Source organism: Pan troglodytes, chromosome 3 (genome assembly GCF_028858775.2).
Source record: "Pan troglodytes isolate AG18354 chromosome 3, NHGRI_mPanTro3-v2.0_pri, whole genome shotgun sequence".
NCBI classification, from domain to species: domain Eukaryota; kingdom Metazoa; phylum Chordata; class Mammalia; order Primates; family Hominidae; genus Pan; species Pan troglodytes.
In genome coordinates this window covers 151,787,673-151,815,081 of record NC_072401.2, presented here as the reverse complement: position 1 = coordinate 151,815,081, position 27,409 = coordinate 151,787,673, and the positions used below count along the sequence as shown (strand labels likewise).

Genomic DNA, 27,409 nt, shown 5'->3' with positions numbered 1-27,409 from the left:
ACATATGAGGTGTAACTAAAACATAAGACAAGTCACACATGAAAATGGTTCTCATTACTTTATAATCACACCTCATACATAATCTCAGGCAATCAGTCATGGAATATAATTTTTAAAACCCTCACCCTATGGCCCACCTACCTCTAATCCACTTCCCCTCTGGCCACCCCAAGGTGAGAGAAAGTAGATTGCCATCCAAAGACATCTGGTTTGGAATACAGCAGATCAATCAAATATCCTCGGGCGGGATGTCAGCAGGGATCTGCCACCACTAAAAACTCAGCACGTATGTGGTCTTGGAATTATTTCTGGCTGTTTCATGTAGGGCAGCTCTAGGCAAGATTGTGTGGTAAGTGAAGCCTGGTTTCTGTACTTCATCTCTCCACAGTTTCCAGAGCTGTTCTGTTGTTTCCTACAGCTGAGAGTCTTCTTCTTTGGCTTATGCGCTGCAGGCAGTTCTGAATTAATCTTTTCATCTCAGTTCCTACTAATCAACATGTATCCATCACATGTCCTATCCCATCCTTTGGTTCATTTCACATCACAAGAATTTGTGCTGAGCAGCTATTATGTGCCAGGCACAGTGCTTGGTGCTGCAGATACAGAGATGAAAATCCATGACTTAACTTCATGGAATTTGTGGTTTAGCTTGAAAAGGCAAACTATCAAATTTACATGAAGATGGTTTGTTTTGGCTAATTGATGTATTTTGTATTTTAAGGACAGAAACAGTGCTTGGCACATAGTAGACACTCAAAAAGTATTTGCAGGTGAAGTAATGATATGCTCAAAGCTAAGTCTGTAGTGGATGCTGTGGGAATGAGACAGTTCAAGAATCATGTCCTGAAAAGATGACACCTGAGCTAAGTCTGGAAAGGATGAATAAGTTATTTAGGATAAGGCAGGCAGAAAAGGCTTTCTAGGCAAAGGGAAGAGTATGAGCAAGGCATGGAGATTTTAAACAACAGTGTTTGCAAGGACATTTTAATAATGGGTTTTTACAAGACTTGAAGGTACAATGCAAGGAGTGGTAGGAGGCTCCTTGGCTCCTTGCTTGAGAGGTATGTATAGGTGAGGTTATGTAGAATCTTCTTTGCTACTCTATGAAGTCTGGATTTTATTTGTAGCCAAGAGGGAATCATTGTAATATTTACATTTTTCATAGATCTCTGATTATAAGTAAAGAAATAGATTGGAGAGGGACATGTGTAGAGGCAGAGTGCATATTTGGGAGGCGACTGGTAATAGATGAAGCTAAAGATTAATTATAAAGATGAAGACAGAGCTAGTTGTAAGCTGATACATAACTAATCTGATATAGTTACCCTTGTTCATGTGTTAACAAACCTTTATATGTCAAAGATCTTTTCTCTTAGGTAAAATATGGACATACCCTTGACCTTAATTTACAGGAAGCTCAAAACTGAATGTTTGCTGACTGTTGTACAGGTTGGTTAGAATGGCTAGTGGTAAAATTATTCCAATATAGTTTCAATATGTATTTTTTAATTTTAGATTTTTTTGTTGAGCTAGCTTATATACAATAAAATGCAAAGATGTTAAATGCATAGTTTTATGGGTTTTGAAAATTGTATACAATTGTGTAAGCAACACCCAAATTGAGATCTAGAATATTTCTATTACCCAAGAACATCACTTCATTCTGTGCTTGATTTTGCAGATACAAAGATATTATTTCCCAAAGATCCTCTCTGCTTTGGGCAACCATGGTTCTTGGGTTACCATGGTTCTTGTACTTTGTAAAACTGAAGCCTTATAGTATTTACTCTTATGTCTGGCTTCATTCATGCAATATGATTTTGTGAGGTGCATCCATATGAGATGCATCAATAGTTTGTTCCCTTTTATTAATGAAGAGTAGGTATTTCATTCTCCTGTTGATAGACATTTGAATTGTTTCAAGTTGAGAATAAGGCTGCTGTGAAATTTCTAGTAAAGGTCTTTATTTTTGTGTACAGTTTTAATTTCCTTTGGATAAACACGTAGGAGTGGAATTAATTGGATATAGAGTAGGAGTATGTACAGTTTTGTCAGAAATGCTCGGTGGCTCAAGCCTGTAATCCCAACGCTTTGGGAGGCTGAGGTGGGCGGATCACCTGATGTGAGGAGTTCAAGACCAGCTGGCCAAGATGGTCAAACCCCCTCTCTATTAAAAATACAAAAATTAGCTGGCCATGTTGGCGGGTGCCTGTAATACCAGCTCCTCAGGAGGCTGAGGCAGGAGAATTGCTTGAACCCGGGAGGCAGAGGTTGTAGTGGGCCAAGGTCGTGCCACTGTACTCCAGCCTGGGCAACAAGAGCAAAATTCTATCTCAAAAAAAAAAAAACAAAAAAACAAAAAACAACCTGTTGATTTCTCAAAATGGTTGCAACAGTTGCTCCACATCTTTAATATTCATTTATTGCCAGTCATTCCGATAGCAGCCATTTAGTGAGTATGATATTATATGTCACCGTGTTTTCAATTTGTGTTTCCCTGATGACTAATGATATTGAGTACCTTTTCATGTACTCATTGGCCATTGTATACCTTCTGCTTGCCATGTACTGAGTGAAGGCTCAGTTTTACTCAGGGGGATCTCTGAGCTTTCTGATCTCGTCCCCGTTGTTCACTGGTCGTTCCCTTCCTCTTGGATAATACTTGATATACCTCACAGGTATTTCTTCTAGCTCTCTTGTTCCACTCCTAGCTTTCCATGTTGTACCCTGTGTAAAAGCTTTGTAGGAAACAATTGGCAAGTGAGTGTAAAATTATTGTATTATTGGGGCTTTCTGGTCTCCTCCTCTGAAATGCCAGCCTATATATAACCATTCAAAACTTGTTAAAAGCTAGGTTGGTTTTTCCACGCCTTTATCAGCAGCAGGTTTACTCTTGTTTTCCTAACAGGGATATAAGCATTCACGGATCTCCCTTCTCTTAAAAAGACTGGTTCCTTTTTTGGAATTTAGTTCCATATAAGCTCAAGTTCATTTATGTTCACTTCTCAGTTCTTTGATGATTCCTAAAAACTATGATTTATTTTGATACTTTAGCTTACTCAGCTTGTTCTTGTTAGTGTGAAAACAGTAGTCATTTGAGACTTTCTATACCCTAACAAGAAGCAGAAGTATATTAATTTTTAATTTTAGCATCTTATTATTGAAAACATTTTTTGTATAATTAAGCACTGCAATTTTTTTAGAAGTGGCTTAATTTTATTGGTAGGAATGATAAATGTGTACATTGTTAGACTGGTAGAGTTAGAGCTACTCTTCAGGTATAGTGAACTGGGAAGACAGTCCTTCACCCAGGACTTTTCAGGTATCTGAGTAATGAAACAGGGAGGCAGAAGATGGGGAAAAAAAGTTAAGGGGATGGTTCTCTTAGCTCATACTGAAGAATACCCATGGTTGTGCATATATTTAAGGAAATACTTCCATCCATATTACAAGTAAATGAGTTTGCACTGTAAGTGGAATTTTCTGGAGGGGAGGGACAGCAAGACTATGCTGCCCAGGTCTTGTATTATTATCCCCTTGGAATCACCTAATGATTATTGCTGTTATTGTGATGGTCCTAGAGCACTACTTCCTCACTTAATAAGTACAAGTGTGGAAAAAATTATTTGTGGTCGATTTGTATTGTGTCAGCCTAGCTAAGCAGGAATTGTATTTTCCAGAAGTCACTTCCTTGCATACTTCTGAGTTAGGGGCCCATAAAAGATCATTTGCATGAGATTTGAAAGTTGAGGAAGTAGCTAGCTGTATTCTTTTTATGTCTGGAAGGCCAATCCAGAGGCACCAGGTGCTCTCCTGCTCATGCATATTATTTATCTTCTGGCTCATTTTCTTGGCTGGGCATACAGCCAAGGCTGCAGCTCCTTTAGTTCCCGCTGGATCCTCATGCAGTTTCTCTGACTCCTGGACCACGTGCATATTGAACTCTGTGATAAAGGGCACCAACTTCTGTAGGATACTGCATCATCAAAATGGAAGGCTTGGAGGCAGTGAGAAACCAACACAGCTCTGGTCAGTCTCTGTGAGTTCTAGCTTGTCTTTGTTCTCCTTCACTTCACATCAATCTTCCCCATCCAACTTTCTGTCCTGCTTACTTCAGGATCCAGCACCAAATGCAAAGCCAACAGCTTCACATAGACTGGTTGATCAGATCCCACAATTGTCTAAGGTCAAATCCTTATAATATATCTCTTTCTCTCTCTCTCCCTCTATATATATATCCTTCTAACTGTTTTGTTCCTCTGATGGAGCCTTAACTGATACATGAACCTTCTCTTCACACCCTATAGTTCAGCTGAGATAAGCTGAGATTTGCTTAACTATTTAGTTAAGCAAAATTTTACCCCAAATGAGGAATAACAAAAGGAAATTAACACTAGAGCAACATGAATCCAGATAATGTATGCAGCCTTTTTTTCCTAACTCCAATTGTCCCTGCATAACCTCCTTCCCAAAATCCAATTTCAAAGATTTTCTTTATTCTCCTCTACTTGGGAGGATCTTTATTAGCTACAGTGATTTATCAAAATGTAGGACAAGAAAAGGATAAGAGAGCTGGCTTGAATGTTCCTTCCTCGCTGCTTAAGGCCTGTTCCTGTGGTCCCTAAGTCCTCCTAAAGCTCTGCCTTCTTTCCTGCATGAAGTCAGGAATTCAGGCGGCCTTTCAGAGGGAGATGGGTGTGAACTAGCTGTTAAAGAATTTGACAGGATGACCAAAGTAATGCAAAAACCACCGCAGTCAAATAGCAAAATCTACACATTCCATAGCAAATGTTCTATACAACATGCTGTCAGTATTATGTGCAGTCCATTACCAAGGCAAATTATATAACATGCTGTCAGTATGATGTGCAGTTCATTACCAGGGCAAATTATATAACATGCTGTTGGTATTATGTGCAGTTCATTACCAGGGCAAATGTATCAACCTGCTTTCCCTCCTTCCTCAGGACAGATGACATCCTCCCTCGTTTGTGATCTCTTTCTGCCCTTGATGTTTGTTTTAGCCTAGCTTTATGGGTGTAAAATTTTTGGTGGTTGGAAAGAACATAATGTGATTTCCCAGGTTCTATGCCCCCTCCATTGACAGAAGCTTTGGTAGGAGAGATATTTGGGGTGGAGAAAATTTGTGGTTCTCCTATTGACATGCTATGTAGACAATGCCTACTCCTCCTGTACCATTGGTAGGCCTTAGTCTGCTTTCATGCTTTATATTCCACCCCCTGCCCCATCGTGTTCTTACCCCCACCCCTGCTAGCTCAGTTATATTTAGTGCTTGCACAAGGTAAGATCTTAACAACACCCAGAATTCAGGCAGACATCATCGCAGAGCTGGATGAGACCATAGAGTAAATATAGCCCAACCCAGCCATTCTACAGATGAGAAACATCTTAACTTAACAGGGAAGTTAAGTCATGTCAAGCAGTTAGTTGTGGAATAGTAGTGGCAAAGGGGGTGTATAATGGGCATTAGTCAGCGAACCTATGGTGTCTGCCACAAAGAACACACTTGTTTCTATAAACCATTGATTGTATACTCAATGTACAACATAGTCGCTGGCACAGTGTAGGCGCTCAAAAATATTTATTGAATGAATGAATAAATGAGTATGTGAAATGTATTGAAAGGTAACTTGTCTAAAGTCACAGTAGATAGTAGATAACTGAGACAGCATATAGATCGAGGCCTAATGTCTTAGCCACCACTATTGCCAAAAACTTACTGGTTTGTTTGACTTTGCAGAAGTGCAAGCCTGCCCTGCGGAGACAGCAACACAGGGTCTGCTAGCAGGAGTCTGGGGTGTGAAGGGTGAAGGGCTGGCCTTTACTGGGATGGCTGTGCTGCTTCTCCTGAACTGATTCTATTGAAATCCCTGACAGGGGTTTCACAAATTTGCGGCCATTTAATAGTAGGATCTTCCCTCAAAATTTATTACTCTAGACCTGTAACTCTAAGTGATTTTGACAGGATGCAAAATTTTAAAATAAGTTGACATCCATCACACACTATAAATGAACAGCTGCATTATTAAAGCAAATATTTTCTCTATGTCATAGATTTTGAATAAATATTGTTATGAATTCAAATTTATTTCATTCAAACTTGGAAACATAAACTGTTGATTTTTGTTTGCTATACACTTTCAAAACAAATTTTTAAAGTCCTGAATCACTTCCAAAGAACAGTTATAGTGTTTCCAGAATCACTGAGCACAAAGGAAATCATTTCTTGGAAGCCCTTCTGTTTTAAGCCCCACCTCCCCGCTTTACAGGTGTCCTTAAGCTAGGGCCAAGCACTTTTGTATTTACTCTTTAGCTGACTCTGATTTTCACTCTCCATTTTAAAAACATTTCCAGTGGAGAGAGAGTCTACATTATTCTAGCATGCTTTTAAAAAATTCACACAAGAAAGGAAAAAAACAACTTCTGAGAAATTATTCTGTGGCTTTGATGCAATTTAAATAAAATGAAATTATTTCAAAAGCTTTGCTAACATTTTTGCTAGCTTCTGTAGTGAGTAAAAAAGAAAAGAAGATATTAGTCCTTTAGAGGAATAATTTGGTCCAATCTGTAGATATAGATTTGTGGACGGCTGTCTAGATGGGCAAATTTAGGGAAGATCTACGAGGGAAAATAAAAAGCAAGGGTATAATTATGGTCTTTGGAAAAAAAATATATCAAGGAGAAGACTGGAGCTTGTTAAAAATAATGATAACAGGCCTGGGTGTGCTGGCTTATGCCTGAAATCCCAGCACTTAGGGAGGCTGAGTCAGAAGGATCTCTTGAGGTCAGGAGTTTGAGACCAGCCTGACCAACATAGTGAAACCCCATCTCCACTAAAAAATACAAAAATTAGCTGGGTGTGGTGGTGCGCACTTGTAATCCCAGCTGCTCAGGAGGCTGAGACATGAGAATTGCTTGAAACCGGGAGACGGAGGTTGCAGTGAGCCGAGATCAGCCACTGCACTTCAACTTGGGTGACAGAGTGAGACTCTGTCTCAAAAATAATAACAATGATAATAAAAGTCATGATAGCTAATAGTAATGATCAAGCTCTTTCTGATGTGCCAGGCTCTGTGCTAAGAAGTTACTGTTAGTATCTTTACTTTACAGATGAGGAAACTAAGGTCTGATACTGAACAAATGACTACCTAGCCATTTTCTGTCTCAGAAGAGAATTAGTACTAGATGCAGAAAGGCAGGCAGAACCACGAGTGAGCAGCAAAAAGAGCCTTGATACATTTGAGTCTTTGTGGTGTCAGCTAATATTAGGATATAACAATGCTGAAATTAATGCGCTAAAAATTAACAGAGTAGCATCTGGCATAAGCTTTGACAGTACTTGCTTGTGAATGTTATTTCCCGCTTCAGAATCTCATTTAGATTTAAATTTCTGCCTACAGAAAAGGCAGAGCAAATCATTCTAATTGTGATGAAAATAAGTGTTACAGAGCTGGGGAAAAATGGAGAAAATAAGAAAATAAATGTTAAGTTCACTTCCTTCTAAAATTATGTCATTCTGAGCCAGGCACAGTGACCTGGCTCCCGTAGTCTTAGCTACTGGGAGGCTGAGACAGCAGGACTGCTTGAGCCCAGGAGTTTCAGGCTGTAGTATGCTCTGATCCTACCTGTGAATAGCCACCGTACTCTATTCTGGGCGACATAGAGAGAACCCATCGCTAAAAAATAAAATAAAATAAAATAAAAAAGCCATTCTGAGTACTGGGCATAAACAAAAGAAATAACAAACCAACATTTAAAAATACTTTAAAAACATAGGCCATTTCCTCTTTCCCCAGGCTATAGAAACACTTGTTTATTTTAAAGCTGTATTAGTCTGTTTTCACACTGCTGATAAAGACCTACCCAAGACTGGGTAATTTACAAAGAAAAAGAGGTTTAATGAATTCACATTTCCACATGTCTGTGGAGGCCTCACAATCATGGCGGAAGGTGAAAGGCACATCTTACATGGTGGCAGACAAGAGAGAAATGAGAGCCAAGCAAAAGGGGAAACCCCTTATAAAACCATCAGATCTCATGAGACTTATTCACAACCATGAAAATAGTATTGGGGAAAAAGCCTCCATGATTCAATTACTTCCCACTGGGTTCCTCCTGCAGTATGTGGGAATTATGGGAGCTACGATTCAAGATGAGATTTGGATGGGGACACAGCCAAACCATATCAAAAGCCAAAATCAATTTATTGAAAAAGATTAATAAAACCAAGAGAAGGTGCCAATAACAAAACACAAATTAAAAATGAGAGATAATGAATATTTTAAAATTTATAGTAAAAATAGAAAGAGAAATATACATTGTTGATTAAATGAATAAATTTATAAAAATATAAAATTCCAGAACTGACGCCGGAAAAAAGAAGTTTTACAGAAATTGAAATAATAGTCAAAGCCCTTTCTTTCCTAAAAATCATCATCACCTCAGCGGGTTTACAACTGAGTTCTTTTAAACTTATCTTTTTTTTTTTTTTTTAAAGACAGGTTCTCACTATATTGCCCAGGCTGATCTTGAACTCCTGGCCTCAAGTGACCCTCTCACCTCGTCTCCCAAGTGGCTGGGATTCCAGGAATGTGCCACCATGCCCAGCTTGAGTTCTATTCAACTTTTAAGGAACAGTTGATTAGTATGTTATACAGGGTCTTTAAAAAAGTAGAAAAGGGATATGAAATCTGCCCAGTTCATTTAGTCAGGTTAATGTAATCTAAACTTAAAACCAGGTAAGAATATTTAGAAAAAAAGATATTTCTAGTTCCAGTTCACCTATCCAGGCATATTTTTAAAAAGATTTTTATTTTTGTGTGTTTTAAATTTTTATATTTTAAATTAATGTTAGTTTTTAATTGATAAATCATAATTGTATACTTTAATGGATTAATGGCATACAAGGAGATGTTCTCAGATATATATATACACACACATATATGAGATATAAATGTATACATATATGCACATATGTGAGATATATGTATACATATATCTCACATATAGGAGATGTATATACATATATGAGATCTATATACATATATGAGATATATGTGTGTATATATATACATATATGAGATATATGTATACATATATCCACATATATGAGATATATGTATACATATATCTCATATATGTGGATATATGTATACATATATACACATATATGAGATATATGTATACATAGATCCACATATATGAGATATATAGATATATACACATATATGAGATATATAGTGTATATATATCTCAGAACATCTCCTTGTATGCCATTAATCCATTAATGTATACAATTATTATTTATCAATTAAAAACTAATATTAATTTAAAATATAAAAATTTAAAACACACAAAAATAAAAATCTTTTAAAAAATATGCCTAGATAGGTGAAAAGGACCTAGAATTGTCTTTTTTTCTAAATATTCTAACCTGGTTTTAAATAAAGATTATAGTATATCTCAGATATATATATACATATACACCTATATATGTGTGTGTGTGTGTGCTTGTGTGTATATATATATGTGCATATATATGTATACCAAAGGAGATGTTCTGAGATATATATACTGATAAACAAAGGAGGTTTAATAGACTTGCAGTTCCACATGGCTGGGAAAGCCTCAGGAAACTTACAGTGATGACAGAAGGCAAAGAGGAAGCTAAGACCTTCTTCACATTGTGACAGGAGAGAAAAAGAAGGAGCAAGAGCAGGGAAAACTGCCTTATAAAACCATCAGATCTCATGAGAACTCACTCACTATCATGAGAACAGCATGGGGGAAACCACCTCCATGATCCAGTCACCACTTCCCACCGGGTTTCCCCCTCAACATGTAGTGATTATGGGAACTACAATTCAAGATGAGATTTGGGTGGGGACACAGAGCCAAACCATAACATTCTGCCCCTGGTGCCACCCAAATCTCATGTCCTTTATACATTTCAAAACCAATCATGCCTTCCCAACAGTCCCCCAAAGTCTTAACTCATCCCAGCATTAATCCAAAAGTACAAGTCCAAAGTCTCCTCTGAGACAAGGCAGAGCACTTCTGCCTATGAGCTTGTTAAATCAAATCAAGTTAGTTACTTCCAAGATACAATGGGAATACAGGCATTAGATAAATGCTCCCATTCCAAGTGGGAGAAATTGGTCAAACCAAAGGGGCTACAGACTCCATGCAAGTCTGAAATCCAGCAAAGTAGTCAGTAAGTCTTAAAGCTCCTAAATAATCTCCTTTGACTCCATGTCTCACATCCAGGTCATGCTGATGTAAGAAGTGGGCTCCCACAGCCTTGGGCAGCTGTGACCCTGTGGCTTTGCAGGATACAGTCCCTCTCCTGGCTGCTTTCACTGGCTGGTGTTGAGTGTCTGTGGCTTTTCCAGATGCATGGTGCAAGCTGTCAGTGAATATACCATTCTGGGGTCTGGAGGATGGTGGCCCTCTTCTCACAGCTCTATTAGGCAGTGCCCCAGTGGGCACTCTGTGTGGGGGCTCCAACCCCACATTTTCTTTCTGCATTGCCCTGGCAAAGGTTCTCCATGAGGGCTTCACCTCTCAGCAAACTTCTGCTTGGACATCCAGGCATTTCTATACATCCTCTGAAATCTAGGCAGAAGTTTCCAAATCTCAATTCTTGACTTCTGTGTACATGCAGGCCCAACACCACATGAAAGCCGCCAAGGTTTGGGGCTTGCACCCTCTGAAGCAATGGCCTGAGCTGTATCTTGGCCCCTTTTAGCCACTGCTGATGCAGCTGGGATGCAGGGCACCAAGTCCCAAGGCTGTGCACAGCAGGAGGGCCCTGGACCAGGTCCAGGAAACCATTTTTCCCTCCTAGGTCTCCAGGGCTGTGATGGGAGGAGCTGCTGCGAAGATTTCTGACATGCCCTGGAGATATTATCCCCAAAGTCTTGGTGATTAACATTTGGCTCCTTGTTACTTATGCAAATTTCTGTAGCTGGCTTGAATTTCTCCCCTGAAAATGGGTTTTTCTTTTCTACTGCATCGTTAGGCTGCAAATTTTCCAAACTTTTATGCTCTGCTTCCCTTTTAAACGTAACTTCCAATTTCAGATCATCTCTCTCAAGTTCAAAGTTCCACAGATCTCTAGGGCAGGGGCAAAATGCCACCAGTCTCTTTGCTAAAGAATAACAAGAGTGAACTTTGCTTCAGTTCCAAAGAAGTTCCTCATCTCCACCTGAGACCACCTCAGCCTGGACTTCACTGTGCATATCACTATCAACATTTTGGTCAAAGCTATTCAATAAGTCTCTATGAGGTTCCAAACTTTCCCACATCTTCCTGTCTTCTTCTGAGCTCTCCAAACTGTTCCAATCTCTGCCCGTGACCAGTTCCAAAGTCGCGTCCACATTTTCAAGTATCTTTATAGCAGTACCCCACTCTCTGAGGTATCAATTTACTGTATTAATCTGTTTTCACACTGCTATAAAGATACTGCCCAAGACTGAGTAATTTATAAACAAAGGAGGTTTAATTGATTCACAGTTCCACATGGCTAGGGAGGCCTCAGGAAACTTACAATCATGGTGAAAGGTGAAGGTGAAGAAAGGACCTTTTCAGCAGGAGAGAGAGGAGCAAGAACAGGGAAAAGTGCCTTATAAAACTACCAGATCTCGTAGAACTCACTCACTATCACAAGAACAGCATAGGAGAAACTGTCCCCATGATCCAATCACCTCCTACCATGTTCCTCCCTCAACATGTGGTGATTATGGGGGTTACAATTCAAGATGAGATTTGGGTGGGAACACAGAGCCAAACCATATCATCTATACAGAAATAATTTTGTTTATTTTTATTTATTTATTATTTTTTTCTCACATCAATCCTTGCCTATATAGAGATAATTCTAAAAAGTGTTGTATCACTTTGAGAAATCAGATAGTATCTGACTAGAAAGAACTTTCAGGAAAAGGACTAATAATAATAATAATTGTTATTATGTAGAATAACCTAAATAAAGTACTTGAAGTATGTTAAGCATTGTGCTAAGACCTTTCCATGAGTTATCTCAGTTATTCTTCACAGCAAGATCTTACAGATGTGGAGTTATGACTTAGAGAAGTTAAGAAAGTAGTGCCCAAGAACAATAAAACTAGTAACTTAGTGGGGCTGGAATTAAACTCAGGCAGCCTGAGGCTGAAATAGAATCACATTCAAATAATTCAACAAGTATTTAATTAATGCCTATTGCCTGCAAAGCAGGGACTGGCGCTTTTCTTCTTCCTTTCACTTTAGTTTAGTCACCATCTGGGGTATTTAATAATAGAATTTTACTTGTTTTGTTTTGGTCATTCAGGCTAATTTCCCCTTAAGCCAAAAGCTGGCAGTTTAAGTCTGTCACATTGATTCTCCAATGGTACGACCCAGGATGGCCTCCATGAACTGCCAAACTTTATGAGAAAATGAAATGCTAGAGATAGCCCAATCTCTAGGTGCTTTCCTATTTGAATCTCTAGGCTATATGAAATGAGCACAAATGAATTTACCAGGTATATCCCCAGGTACAAAACACTGCACTAAGTAAGTGGCAGATTATCTCCTTGACGAAACCTTAGACTCTTCCGGGCTCTTTCTCAACTAGGCTCCTTTTCAGCTAGGCTCCATCCTTGGGCACGTCCTTAAGAGCCCAGTTTTGGCAAGAATCCTTCTAAATCAGTTTAGCCAGAATCCCTCACCCTCGATATCCAGATCATCCTTGATGGTGATCGAATTTTTCATTCTCTGCCAGCCTCCAGGTGATGCCTGATCACCCTGGCCTGCCTGCTGCAGGAATACTTCATGGACGGATTTAGGCAGAATCCCCCTTACGCCTGATGTTTCCACTTACCAATTTTCTATCCACTGACTCCCTCCCTGCTCCTTGGCTATAAATTCCCACTTGCCCATGCTTTATTTGGAATTGAGCCAAATTTCTCCCCAGGTTACCCACGCTTCTGTCTGATGTGGCTACAAAGCTGGGATTTCCCACAACCTCCCTTTCAGGCTTGAAAATTTGCTAGAATGGCTCACAAAACTCAGGGAAACACTTGGTTTATATTTACCAGTTTATTAGAAAGGAAGCAAATGAACAGCTAGATGAAGAGGTGCATAGGCCAAAGTCTGGAACGGTCCCAAGCACAGGAGCTTCTGTCCCTATAAAGTTGGAGGTGTGCCACTCTCTCAAAACATGGATGTGTTCCCCAACCTGCAAGGTCTCTGAATCCTGTTGTTTAGGGATTTTTATGGAAATCTCATTCCATGGGCATGATTGATTAAATCATTGATCACTGGTGATTAGCTTAATCTCAAGCCATCCCCCTACCTCCCCAGGTCACAAGAGGCAGGAGTGGGGAGTGGGAGTTGGGGAGTCGGGGTGAAGCTAAGAGTTCCAACCCTCTAATCACGCCTTGGGCTATCTGGTTCCTTGCCGCTTTCCTGAAGCTACCTAGGGTCCCCCAGCCACCAGTCATCTCATTAGCATACAAAAGACATCACTCTGGAGATTCCAAGGGTTATAGGAGCTGTGTGCCAGGAACTGGGGACAAACAAAGGCCAAACATTTAATTGTTCATTCTATCTGAATATATAGTTGCTAAATTGGATACAATTCTACCCCACAGAAGCAATTTCCAGAATGTCATTTTATAATTATAGTTGTTAACCTTGAGAATATAAACTTCTTCTGTTTCAGAATCTAGTTGAGCAGCTTCTGTAGCAGAATTAGTTGGGAATAGGGAGTACTTATTAGTGGCAGTAGGGATACTTGGAAACTGTTATATTTGAGATTTCTAATAAAAATTCCAGGAAGTCTACAGACTTCGGTGGGACATAAATTAACTTGAGGAAATAATGTATTCCATCTTCAAAAAAATTTCAAATTCCAAAACATGACTTTCTTTGTATTTTATATATTCTCTGTGTTCTCTGGAGCTGACACTCATTAGGTTAGAGGAAAAATCAGCCTTTTTCGCTTAGGATTCTTCTGTGGAATTCTCAGTATAGCAGATTTCCTACCATGTATGCATAGTTTTCCATTTCCTTTCTCCGCCCAACCAGTTAGAGCAGCAGCTTCCCAAAACAAAATTTCACAAGATACACTCATCTCTTCTAGTCATTTAAAATGATGCTGGCCAAGACCCACTCAATTGCTTGAATGAATTGATTTTACATCCCACCTATGGTTCTCAGCCCTATTTTAAAACAGTGAATTGGTATTGTACACTGGGTTAGAGAATGTCAACATGAAATGGAAATAGAACCATTTGAAATTTTTCCCCTTGTTTTTTATCGCACACTGGGATTAACTCTTTTCCAGTTCCAATAATTGGTTTTGTGTGTAGATATCTGGTATGATATTTCTTTTAGTCCCCAAATCGTTACTAAGATCAAGAACTAAGGATGAAAGCTGTCCAGTATCCTACATTCTACATACACAATTAGGAACAACAGCCTCCTTACCGCGAGCTTTTATAAAGGGTCCGGGACTGGCCCTTCTATCACACCCAGATGCGTCAGTAGGAGAGGCTGGGGAGGTAGAAAAACAGTCTCTCAGGGAAGTGGGGCGTTGGCTGGTTCATCACCGTCACACTCTGGAAGGAGACATGAGGAGGGTTAGAGTTAGATGACACCAATGTCCTCCTCTGCCTCTTTTATTTCCCAGAGAAAATTACACTTCTAGGGGAGGAGGGAAAAAATCATAAATACTTTCTCTGATTTTAGGGACATTGGAGATATGCAGCTAGGAGCTTTATTTTTCCCGTTTGCAAGATGTTTTTATTTTTCTAAAGCCAGAAAGGGTCAGCATAGGGTCCAGAGGAACAAGAGATAGATGGGCCCTGGGCTTTAGGGCTGGAGGAGGTGGAGGTGTCCTCCTGCCACGGAGCCCTACTTGGCTTCTCGCAAGCTGGCAGAGACCCAAGGTAGAAGCCTCCCAGCATCAAAGGTGGGAGGTGACTGGACAGGGTACTCAATCTGCAGTAGCAAGAAGGAACCCCTACACTTTGAGATGGGATCAAGATTTACATATATGTGAACTTTTCTTTTTATCTCCACTTGTTTAGGTTTTTTGTTATTGTTGTTTTGTTTTGTTTTATCCAAGAACAATTCTGTTTTGTTTTGTTTACAGAATCAGGAGAAATGGATTAGAGGAAAACATTTGCTTAGCTAGGCTGGAAGAAAATGGACAGGATGTAGACACAGAGGTTAATTCAACCAATATGGTAAAGAGATTTGCTATAGGAGAGAGAATAAAGATGGTGGAACTGAAACTTGGTAGCCTGGAGAAGTTTATTGGAGGGTGTTGGTGAATGAGAAGCTTAGGAATAGCTGTGGCAAGTGAGAAGATTGGAGAAAGGAAAGGATGTGGGAAATGTTGCTTTGTATTATGAATCTCAACCCTTCCTAATGCTTTTCAAGAGCACAAATGAAGAATGGAGTCCTCTTTAATTTATCTTGGCAATTGGACTGAAAATCTCTACATGAAACATCCAGCAGAGAGGAGCCACATGTGACCCCAATAGTTATTTGGGTTATAGTTATGCACTGACAGTATACAATACCAACTCCAAGTATCCTAATCAAAGGCACGAGAAGTCTTTTGGGTTAATGAAATTACCTACGTTCCAAGTACTGTGCTATACCTGTGGGAAAATGTAATCAAAACTGGATTAGCTCCTGTGAATTAAAAATATAGGAATTGCAAAAATGTTGAAAAACTGATATTAGAAGATAGTAAAATGTCCAAGCATATAGGAAGAACAGAGGCCACATGGTATAGGATGGGGCCATATGGTGCAGGAAGTTGGCAAAGAAGCGATAGCACCCTGGAGAGTTAAGTGGAAAAGCATGTCCCTGAGATCAAGGAGGTTAACAGAATGCTCTGTCTGGCTTCCTGCCCTGATATCTGTTCTCCCTCAAGCATGGGGCCATGTAGCTCCTCCTGAGGTTTGGCTCAGACCAGGGCTAGTAATTTGCCATCAGAAAAATGAAAGCATTCCTGAAATGGTGCCTCATGATCTGGAATAATGTAACTGTAGCTAATACATATTGAGCAAAAAAATACGTGCTGCACAATAAGTTTTCGGTCAATGATGGATGGCATATATGACAGTGGTCCCATAAAATTGTAATGGAGTTGAAAAATTCCTATTGCTTAATGATATCATAGCCATCCTAATGTCATAGAGCAACAAATTACTCACATGTTTGTGGTGATGCTGGTGTAAACAACCTACTGCACTGCCAGTTATATAAAAGTATAACACATACAATTATGTACAGTACATAATACTTGATAATAATAATAAATGACTATGTTATGGGTTTATGTATTACTACACTATACTTTCTTTTTTTTTTTTTTTTTTGAGATGGATTCTCACTCTGTCGCCCAGGCTGTAGTGCAGTGGTGCAATCTCGGCTAACTGCAAGCTCTGCCTCCTGGGTTCACACCATTCTCCTGCCTCAGCCTCCTGAGTAGCTGGGACTACAGGTGCCTGCCACCATGCCTGGCTAATTTTTTGTATTTTTAGTAGAGATGGGGTTTTACCATGTTAGCCAGGATGGTCTCAATCTCGTGACCTCGTGATCCGCCTGCCTTGGCCTCCCAAAGTGCTGGGATTATAGGCTTGAGCCACTGCGCCCAGCTACAGTATACTTTCAGTAGTTATTTTAGAGCGTACCTTTTCTACCTTTTTTTTTTTTTTTTTTGGACACTGAGTCTTGCTCTATCGCCCAGGCTGGAGTGCAGTGGCGCAATCTTGGCTCACTGCAACCTCCACCTCCTGGGTTCAAGTGATTCTCGTGCCTCAGCCTCCCGAGTAGCTGGGATTACAGGTGCCCACCATGACGCCTGGCTAATTTTTGTATTTTTAGTAGAGATGGGGTTTCACCATGTTGGCCAGGCTGGTCTGGAACTCCTGACTTCAAGTGACCCGCCCGCCTTGGCCTCCCAAAGTGCTGTGAGGCCTGAGCCACTGTGCCTAGCCTCTTTACTACTTAATTTTTAAAAAGTTACTTGTAAAACAGCCTCAGAAAGGTCCTTCAGAAAGTATCCAGAAGAAGGCGTTGTTATCGTAGGAGATGATCGCTCCATGCATGTTATTCCCCCTAAAGACCTTCCAGCGGGACCAGATGTGGAGGTGGAAGACAGTGATATTGATGATTCTGATCCTGTGTAGGCTAAGGCTATTGTGTGTCTTTGTGTCTTTGTTTTCAACAAAAAAGTTTAAAAGTAAGAAAATATTTTTTAAAGTTCTAAAATAGAAAAAAGCCTATAGATTAGGATATAAAGAAAGGAAATATTTTTGTACATCTGGACAACATGTTTGTGTTTTAAGCTGTTATTACAAAAGAATAAAAAGGTTAAAAATTTCCCATAACATCTCTCTGAATCAGATATTACTACTCTTGTTTTATGTGAGAAACTGAGACTTAGGAAGTTATGTGGAAATGTCACATTGGTAGTCAGTACGGAAAACAGAAACAACTTTGGTGGTTTCAAGCAGAAAAGGATTTGATTTTCTACATTTTGAATATGAGATACTTAGGTGTAGGTCTTTTGGTATTTATTCTGCTCAGCATTTTCTTAAGTTCCTGAATTTTTGGTTTGGTGTCTTGTCATTAGTTTAAAAAAGTTCTCAGCCATTATTATTTCTTTTGTTCCTTTTTCTTCTTCTTGTCCTTCTGGCATTTCCATTATGTGTATGTTAATCTTTTGTAATTGTGTCACAGTTCTTGGCTATTTTGTTTTGTCTTTTTCATTCTTTTTTCTCTATGGATTCGGTTTTAGAAGTTTCTATAGACATTTCTTCAAGCTTGCTGATTTTTTTCCTTAGCTATGTCTAGTCTGTTGATGAGCCCATTAAAGGCAATCTACATTTCTGTTACAGTGTTTTTTTATTTCTAGCATGTCCTTTAAGGTCTTTCTTAGAGTTTCTATCTCTTTGATCTTGTTACCATCTGTTCTTGCATGTTGTTTGCTTTTTCCATTAGATGCCTTAGCATATTAATCATAGTTTATTTAAATTCTGGTCTCATAATTCCAAAATGTCTGCCATATCTGAGTCTAGTTCTGATGCTTGTTTTGGCTCTATAGACTGTATTTTTTGCCGTTTAGCATGCCTTGTAATTTTTCCTGAATGTTGGACATGATGTAACAGGTAAAATGAATGGAGGTAAATATGCCTTTAGTATGAGGTATTATGTTGATTTGCCCAGAAATTGGGCTGGATTTACCGTTTGCTGTAGCTACAAGTGTTAGAGGGTAATATTTTCATTAGTGTTCTTGTTTTTGTTTCTCTTCTCATATTTACATTTTCCTATAGACTCCTGAAATAACGTGTGAGGCTTGCAGTTCTCTCAGTTGTAATCCCCTGCTTTTATAGAGGAGCCTTATTGATATTGGTGAGGTAAAGAGAGAGGGAAAACATTCTATCGTCCTATCATTAGGTCTGCTTCTTAGTGTGCTGTGTCCCTGGGCCATGACCTTCTCACTTACTTCTCAGTTTCTGCTCCCCTGCCTTAGATGAGACAGGAAAGGCACAGGAGGCTGGAGTTGGGTATTTCCTTTCCCCAAGATCAATTTGGCTTTGGTAAAACTCTAGTCCATTGCAGGTTGAAAATATCATAAGTTGAAAATGCAATTAATATACCTAACCTACTGAACAGCATAGCTTAGCCTTGTCTATCTTAAGTGTGCTTAAAATGCTTACATTCGCCTATAGTTGGGCAAAAGCATCCAACACAAGGTCTATTTTATATTAAAGTATTGAATATTTCATATAATTTGTTGAATACTATATGTTGTGTAGAAATTGCAATAGTTTTACACGATCACAAAGTTAAAAAATTGTAAGTCACACCATCGTAAGTTGGGGACCATCTATAGTTTCCCTTAAAGGCAGGCTTTGTTAAGGAAAATTTAAATCTCCAGGTGTATTTCAAAATGATTACTTTTCCTTCCTCCTGCAGGAAGCACAAAGGGATTGTTCTGCGATCTTCACAGTGAGAGCCTGCTGGGGCTTCTAAAGGTAAAACTTATAAAAGTGGGAGCCCCTCTAAGACTGCACACCCTGGAAGTTTGTAACTTTTAAAGCTAGTGTATGCTGAGCCTCTAGTAATTCCTCCATTACAGTGTTAACTGTTCCTACACTGGCTTCAGCTTCTAGTAAGCTGTGAATTTCTGATTCTACTGTGTGTCTCTGAAGGTTTAGGGACAGCAGTTTGTCCTATGACGTCAATTCTCTGATGGATCTAAGCAGGGTCATTGATTTTAAGTTTGTTCAGGTTTTTCCCTGTTGTAAGGACAGGAGTGACAAGGTCCAAGTTATTTATTTGTCAGACTGGAAACTAGAAGTTTCCCAGAAAGCAAATTAATACAAGGGATTAGGTACTTACAGGTTCTTGGGAGAGGCTGGAAGAGTGGAAGTTGGGGCTACCACTAAACTCTTGAGGTCAAGTTCTCACCACCATAACTTTAAGCTAGAGGTTAAAAAGATGCTGCTGCCATGACTGCTTCCACTCCAAAGGCAATTCAATGCTGAAGTGTGGAATCCAACCCCAAATCCTCACATCTGTAAGTCTGACCTTGCTTGCTCACCACCACAGGAGCATCTGTTACTCTAAACATCAGGACAATCTTGTTACTAGTCTCAAGTCTAATTAATAACTGCACTCTTTTTTTTTTGTTTGTGTATTTGTTCTTTGTTTTGATTTGCCAAGTCTTGACTTTGTGTTCCATTTTCAGTTATTGGGTCCCTGTCTTATTTCCCAATGTCTGATTCTCACTCTGTCTTGCAATCTTGTCTTCTATCTCTGCTCATCCTGCCCAAGGTCCTGCCTTCCTCTGACCATTCCTGCCAGTCCCTTGAGAGAGTCCCCACAACCTACGACTTCTTTGACATGATCACCACTTATTACTTTCTCTGAAGATTTGTCTGTTTATGACACCCACTCTGAGTGGGAAAAGACTCATGATAGATTAAGTGAAGAGAGTACATTATCAAATAGTATGCCATGTATAATCTCAATTTTGTGTGTGTGTGCATGCATGTGTATGTATGTATATATACATGGCAGGTATGAAGACTGGAATTTTACACATCAAAATATTAACAGTGAACCTTTCTGTGTGGTTTGGCTTAAGACAATTATATTTTACATTGATATGGGAAATATTTTTAAAATTTCTATACTGAATACACGTTACTTATGTGAAAAACATAAATGATTGTCTTGGTAGCATATTACAGATTTTAAGTTGATCAGCTATCTCCTGTGGTTGGTAGAATAAAAACTTTCATTTTTTCACCAAAATAAACCAAATAGAGAACGAAAGACAGAAATCTGCTATGCCATTGGCACTCTTTGTGTGCAAATTTCAAGGCTAATAAGGTCCATCACTACTCCAACTTTGCTTAAAATAAGTAGAACAGAACTGTAGAAATCACTTTGTGAGATAATTGATGGGTAGCTCTTACAACACCTCCAGTCATTCTTCAAAGATTTAAATTTCATAAATGGGATCATCAAACTGATAAATGCATCATTTTATTTTGGAAAATTGCATTATCTTTTTGCGTAACATGGTTTGGCTGTGTCTCTACCCAAATCTCATCCTGAATTGTAATCTCTATAATCCCCACCTGTTGAGGGAGGGACCCGGTGCGAGGTGATTGGATCATGGGTGAGGTTTCCCCCATGCTGTTCTTGTGATAGTGAGTGAGTTCTCAGGAGATCTGATGGTTTTATAAGGCAGTTTTCCCTGTGATATTGTTTGGCTCTGTGTCCCCACCCAAATCTCATCTTGAATTGTACTCCCATAATTCTCACGTGTTGTGGGAGGGACCCGGTGAGAGATAATTCAGCCACAAGGGTGGCTTCCTCCATACTGTTCTTGTGGTAGTGAGTAAGACTCAGGAGATCTGGTGGTTTTATCAGGGGTTTCTGCTTTTGCATCTTCCTCATTCTCTCTTTGCCTGCTGCCATCCACATAAGACAGGACTTGCTCCTGTTGCCTTCTGCCATGATTATGAGGCTTCCCCAGCCTATAAGTCCAAATTAACCTCTTTATTTTGTAAATTGTCCAGTCTCGGGTATGTCTTTATCAGCAGCGTGAAAAGGAACTAATGCATCCTGCTCTTGCTAGCTCTCACTTTCCTGTGCATGGGAAGAAGGTCTTTGCTTCCCCTTTGCCTTCCGCCATGATTGTAAGTTTCTTGAGGCCTCCCCAGCCATGAGGAACTGTGAGTCAATTAAACCTCTTTCTTTTATAAATTACCCAGGCTCCAGCAGTTCTTTATAGCAGTGTAAAAACAGATTAATACAATAATTGGTACCACACAGAGTGGGGTACTGCTATAAAGATACCCAAAATGTGGAAGCAACTTTGAAAGTGAGTAACAGGCAGAGGTTGGAACAGTTTGAAGGTCTCAGAAGAAGACAGGAAGATGTAGGAAAGTTTGGAACTTCCTAGAGACTTGTTGAATGGCTTTGACCAAAATGTTGATAGTGATATGGACAATGAAGTCCAGGCTGGGGTGATCTCAGATGGAGATGAGGGACTCATTTGGAACTGGAGCAAAGGTCACTCATTGTATACCTTAGCAGAGAGATTGGTGGCATTTTGCCCCTGCTCTAGAGATCTGTGGAACTTTGAACTTAAGAGAGATGATCTGAAATTGAAACCTATGTTTAAAAGGAAAGCAGAGAATAAAAGTTTGGAAAATTTGCAGCTTGACAATGTGGTAGAAAAGAAAAACTCTATTTCGGGGGAGAAATTCAAACCAGCTGCAGAAATTTGCATAAGTAATGAGGAGCCAAATGTTAATCTCCAAGACAATGGGGAAAATATCTCCAGGGCATGTCAGAGGTCTTCATGGTTGCCCCTCCCATGGTTGCCCCTCAGAGGCCTGGAGGCCTATGAGGAAAAAATGGTTTTTGTGGGCTTGGCCCAGGGACTTGCTGCTTTGTGCAGTCTTGAGACTTGGTGCCTGGCATCTCAGCCATGGCTAAAAGGGGCCAACGTACAGCTCAGGCCATTACTTCAGAGGGTGCAAGCCCCAAGTCTTGTTAGCTTCCATGTGGTGTTGTGCCTGTGGGTGTGCAGAAGAGAAGACCTGAGATTTGGGAACCTCCACCTAGATTTCAGAGGATGTATGGAAATGCCCGGATGTCCCGGCAGAGGTCTGCTGCAGGGGCAGGGCCCTCATGGAGAACCCCTGCTAGGGCAGGGCCAAAGGGAAATGTGGGGTGGAGCCCCCACACAGAGTCTCTACTGGGGCACTGCCTCATGGAGCTGTGAGAAGAGGGTCACTGTCTTCCAGACCCCAGAATGGTAGATCCACTGACAGCTTGCACTGTGTGCCTGGAAAGGCCGCAGACACATGCCAGCTGTGAAAGTGGCCAGGGAAGGGGTGTGGGGCTGTTACCTTCAAAGCCACAGGGGTGGAGCTGCCCAAGGCTGTGGAAGCCAGCCCTTTGCATCAGTGTGCCCTTGATGTGAGACATGGAGTCAAAGGAGAGTAAGAGCTCTTTGGAGCTCTAAGATTTAATGACTGCCCAGCTGGATTTTGGACTTACATGGGGGCTGTAGCCCCTTTGTTTTGGCCAATTTCTCCCATTTGGAATAAGCACATTTATCCAACGCCTGCAAACCCCATTGTATCTTAGAAGTAACTAACTTGCTTTTGATATTACAGGCTCCTAGGTGGGAGGGACTTGCTTTGTCTCAGATGCAACTTTGGACTCGAACTTTTGGGTTAATGCTGGAATAAGTTAAGACTTTGGGGGATGGTTGGGAAGGCATGATTGTGTTTTGAAATGTATAAAGGACATGAGATTTGGGAGGGGCCAGGGATGGAATGATATGGTTTGGCTGTGTCCTCAACCCAAATCTCATCTTGAATTGTAATCCCCAGGTGTTGAGGGAGAGACCTAGTGGGAGGTGACTGGATCATGCGAACAGTTTCTGCCATGCTGTTCTCGTGATAGTGAGTGAGTTCTCAAGAGATCTGACAGTTTTATGAGACAGCTTTCCCTGTTCTTGCTAGCTCTCTCTTTCCTGCCACAATACGAAGAAGGTCTTTGCTTCCCGTTCGCCTTCTGCCATGATTGTAAGTTTCCTGAGGCCTCCCAGCCATGGGGAACTATGAGTCAATTAAACCTCTTTTCTTTATAAATTACCCAGTCTCAGGCAGTTCTTTGTAGCAGTGTGAACACAGGCTAATACTTCACGTATTTCGGTTTTGAGGATATCTTCAATGACATGAAGTTTTCAGCATGTTTTCCGAGAATGAGAAACTTAAAAGCAGTTTCTCTCAAGAATTAGAGGGACTTCACTTGAAAGTCAGAAAAAAAATGTTTTAAAAAGTGGCACATTTATTATGTGCCAGGAACTCTTCCAAGCACTTTGCAGGGATCAGTTAATTTATTTCTCACACTAGCTCTAAGTTGTAGTGCTATTATTACCCCTGTTTTTATAGTTAAAGAAACTGAGGTATAGAAAAGTTAAGTATCATGTACAAGACAATATCCCCAACATCTGGACATATGTTTTCAATTCACTTTCACAAGCCTGGGGGTGCTATATCAACTATGCTTGTACCAAAGTCACATGAACTGAGACTGTAATTGAATAAGGCACTTAAGTAGTACCTCTGCATAGAGGCTACTCTCAATGAAATTCTGATTATTTTTTCTCTCTTAAGGTGGAAGCCCTTGCAAAACTTAACCTTAATAGCTTATCAACAGTTTCCCCTCAACATTGACACTGAAGTTAACAAGTTGTTTATTAAGGAGCTTTTGGAGTCAAGTATCAGAAATTTCCATAGTGCCTGGAATATCCTATTTGTTAAAAAATCAGATGACAGTTTCTAGAATTCCAAGAATTATATCTAATGTTGTTTGTGATATTAACATGGTAATAGCAGAAAGTGAACTTACAGAAAGTTTTTATTTCAATATAGTGATAGAGGAAAAATATATTTCTTAGGCAACTATAAAAATGACCCTGGTCATCATCCTACTGAAGATAGAACATGGAAAACCCATGATGTTCTTTATAAAAAAAGAAACACTTCCAAGCTTCTAGGATTATTTGGTTTCTAACATTTTTTTCTTCTTCTTCAAAATGTGTCATTTTTGTCACATGTTCTAGAAAGACCCTCTGCGGTGTTGGGCTTCCAGTAGAAGAGCATTGTTCATAATCTCAAGTTAGTATTCATTTCTGAGTCAGAAATGGTACATTATGATGAGCATGAACCTGTTTCTTATTACTGCTGCTCTCCCAGCAGAGATAGAGAAGCACTAAGGCACTAAATGTGAGAGGCATTGAGTTCTCAATTGCTTCCTAATCAAAACCAGTGTCATCCATAGAACATAAGGCCAACAAAAAAATCCTTGCTGTTATCAGCAGGGCCAAGAAGTTCTACAGTCACTTCTGTATTCATGCTTTTAATTTTGTATTTATCACATGCCTCTTTGGTGATCCTTTTATAAGGATAATCCCATGCCCTACATTAGGTCACTGCGTAAGGAGCTCTGGAGTCTTTTGTTAAGTGCATATATCCTTGAGCTTATTTATGAGCTGGAGAGAATTACTTTAAATGCTGATGTCCTAATCCTTTTGCCATAAGTGAACTTGGATTGTGCTTTACTATACTGGCTGGGAATTCTGACATTTTATAACTGCCCTGACTCACTTTGTCCAGATGACTAAATAGATGATGGTAGGTTTTTCAGATCACCTCTATCTTACAGTGAATGTGGATGGCGTGCCTGAGAAATCTAAATAACCAAATGTATAAGTTATATGCTCCAAATAGATGCCTTGTGTGGGAAAATTACATTGTTTCTCAGTGCCTATGAGGGTTCAATAACCGTTGACTAAGTGTATCTAAGAGGGAATCTTCACATTACCCTAGTAATATGATAAGATGTATATCAAGACATTATTTCCTTGAGCATTGGCTAGAATCTACATCTGGTAGCCTGGCTTTGAGTCAGATTTTAAAATGGATGGTAAACCAATGTAGCTCATCTATGTAATAAATATTTATCAAGTACCCAATATATGCCAGGCTACTTAATATAAGTCATCAATGTATTAATTTTAAGTAGTAAGAGACCAGAGTCTTTTGATTATTGCAGGGAAAGGGCTTTACTGAATTTTGGTATATACCTAATTAAAAATACATAAAATACTGCGAGTTTCATCTCAAACCTATGGAATAAAACCGAATAGCTTTGAGGTAGGCATGTAAGACGCTTTTGTTTATTATTCTTTATATTTTATCCCAGTTTAATCATCCTCAGGTAAATAGTCATACAAAGTATAGCACGGATTCTTAAGGTAGGTCTTAAATTGAACTTATTAGGTCTTTTTTGTTTTGTTCAGCATTTCCCCATAAGTTCACTAATAGGATCTAGTATGACCATCCTGGGTTTAAATTCTGGCTCTGTCACCTAACCTGGGGTAACCACTTAAACTTCCTGAGCCTCAGTTTCTTTATCTATGAAATGGTTAAAGAGTAACCATTACTCTTTATTTATTAGAGTTTATTACTCTTAGGCTGCAAGTAATGTACAGAAGTTGTAGGGAATTTATTAAAATAATAGGCAACTTTTAACTGGGTCTTAAAAGATGATAAAATTTTTAAAAATGTACTAATCCACACACATGCAAACACACACATACACACACACAAAGGTAATAGACTTTCTCTAGGTAAAGAAGAAGGAGAAGAACATTCAGGTGGTGGAAATGTCACATGTTATGTAAGAGGAGAGTATAATATTTAAAACTATAGGCTTGACATGCTGGCTCATGCCTGTAATCCCAGCACTTTGGGAGGTGGAGGCGGGTGGATTACCTGAGGTCAGGAGTTCAAGACCAGCCTGGCAAACATGGCGAAACCCCATCTCTACTAAAAATACAAAAATTAGCCAGGCACAGTGGTGCACACCTGTAATCCTAGCTACTTGGGAGGCTGAGGCAGGAGAATTGCTTGAACCCAGGAGGCGGAGGTTGCAGTGAGCTGAGATGGTGCCACTGCACTCTAGCCTGGGTGACAAAGTGAGACTCCATCTCAAAACAAAAACAAAAACAAAAAACCTATACTTTAGGGGTCAACTGGTGACCCCTAATTTGGATTATGCACACCTAAGGGGCATGTACACTGCCATTTAGTCACAAGCCTATACTCTAAGGGTATAGAGAAAAAGCTTTAGCTATTTTTAATCTCTCTTCATTACTATAGGCTGAAAATACATGTATATTATTAGTTTCATGCTAGTTATATCAACTTTCATTGGTGAAATTAGTGGCTAGCTAATTAGTCGCTAATTAGCCATTGAAGATATTAGAAATGGGCTTTCAGTAGTTATATTAGTGGTGTTCAAGGTATGTAGTTTGGTGAATATATTTTTGAGACACTCCTATCTTACATGATTAGGTATAGAAATTTAGCAAGGTCTCTATCTCTTACTCTTAAGAATGGCATATCAGATGTAATCCTCAATCAGTTCTGGGTGTAAGGGCTTATTCTCTGATTCTTGGTTGCCAGAATTGGAGTAAATACAGTATATTCAGTATACACAATATATTCAGTTAGCTGAATCCTGCTACCAGAATGTTGTTTCATTTGCCTCTGGTGAGGTATTATGGACAAAATCTCAAACTGCACTGAAGTTCAAGTTAAATATGCTGTTTCACTCTTATGTCTGCTTGCTAATTAATGTCTGTTGTGGAAGAATTTGGTATGAGACTTACTTTAATTATAACCAAGAAGCCAGGTTGTGGGGTAGTAGGTAACTCTCACCTACTTCAAATGTTTTCTGGGGCTATCATTAGCTACCCAAAAGCACCAGACTAGGTTAGCTTGGGTCTAATGTGAATGAGCTTGGAGCCAACTAAAAGGCACAGAGCATGAGCGCTCAGGGAACAGCCAGCAGTTTAGAATGCTTGGAGTCTGGGAACATTGTGTGCAGGGAGAAAGGTAGTACGGAATGAATTTAGAAAATAAGTTTGGGGCCACCTTGTGGAAGAGATGTGTATTTCGGTCTCATAAGTGTATTCACAAAGGAAGGAGTCAGGTTTTTTAGAAGGTGAGTTCCATACTTCAGACTTGCTCTCTGGCTGCCATGTGGAGGGAGAGAGCGCCATTAGACCAGGGTTTAGTAAACGATGACCTGAAGGACAAACCTTGCCTGCTGTCTGTTGTGGTACAGCCTGTGAACTAAGAACGGTGCTTGCATTTTTAAGTGGGGGGATTAAAAAAGAAGAAAACTATTTCATGCCATGTAAAAATTATATGAAATTCAATCTCTATGTCTATATATTAAGTTTTGTTGTTGGATTACAGCCATGCCCATTCCCTGT

At 39.6% G+C, this 27,409-nt stretch overlaps 1 long non-coding RNA gene across 1 annotated transcript in view; it reads left to right on the top strand.

The window, feature by feature from the left end:
- Positions 1-19,380: 19,380 nt before the first annotated feature.
- The window catches only part of LOC107974438 (uncharacterized), a 59,300-nt gene continuing 51,271 nt past the window's right edge, over positions 19,381-27,409 (top strand). The window contains exon 1 of the long non-coding RNA XR_001717224.3: positions 19,381-19,606. This is a non-coding gene — a long non-coding RNA (uncharacterized LOC107974438). The remainder of the gene's footprint in view (positions 19,607-27,409) is intronic.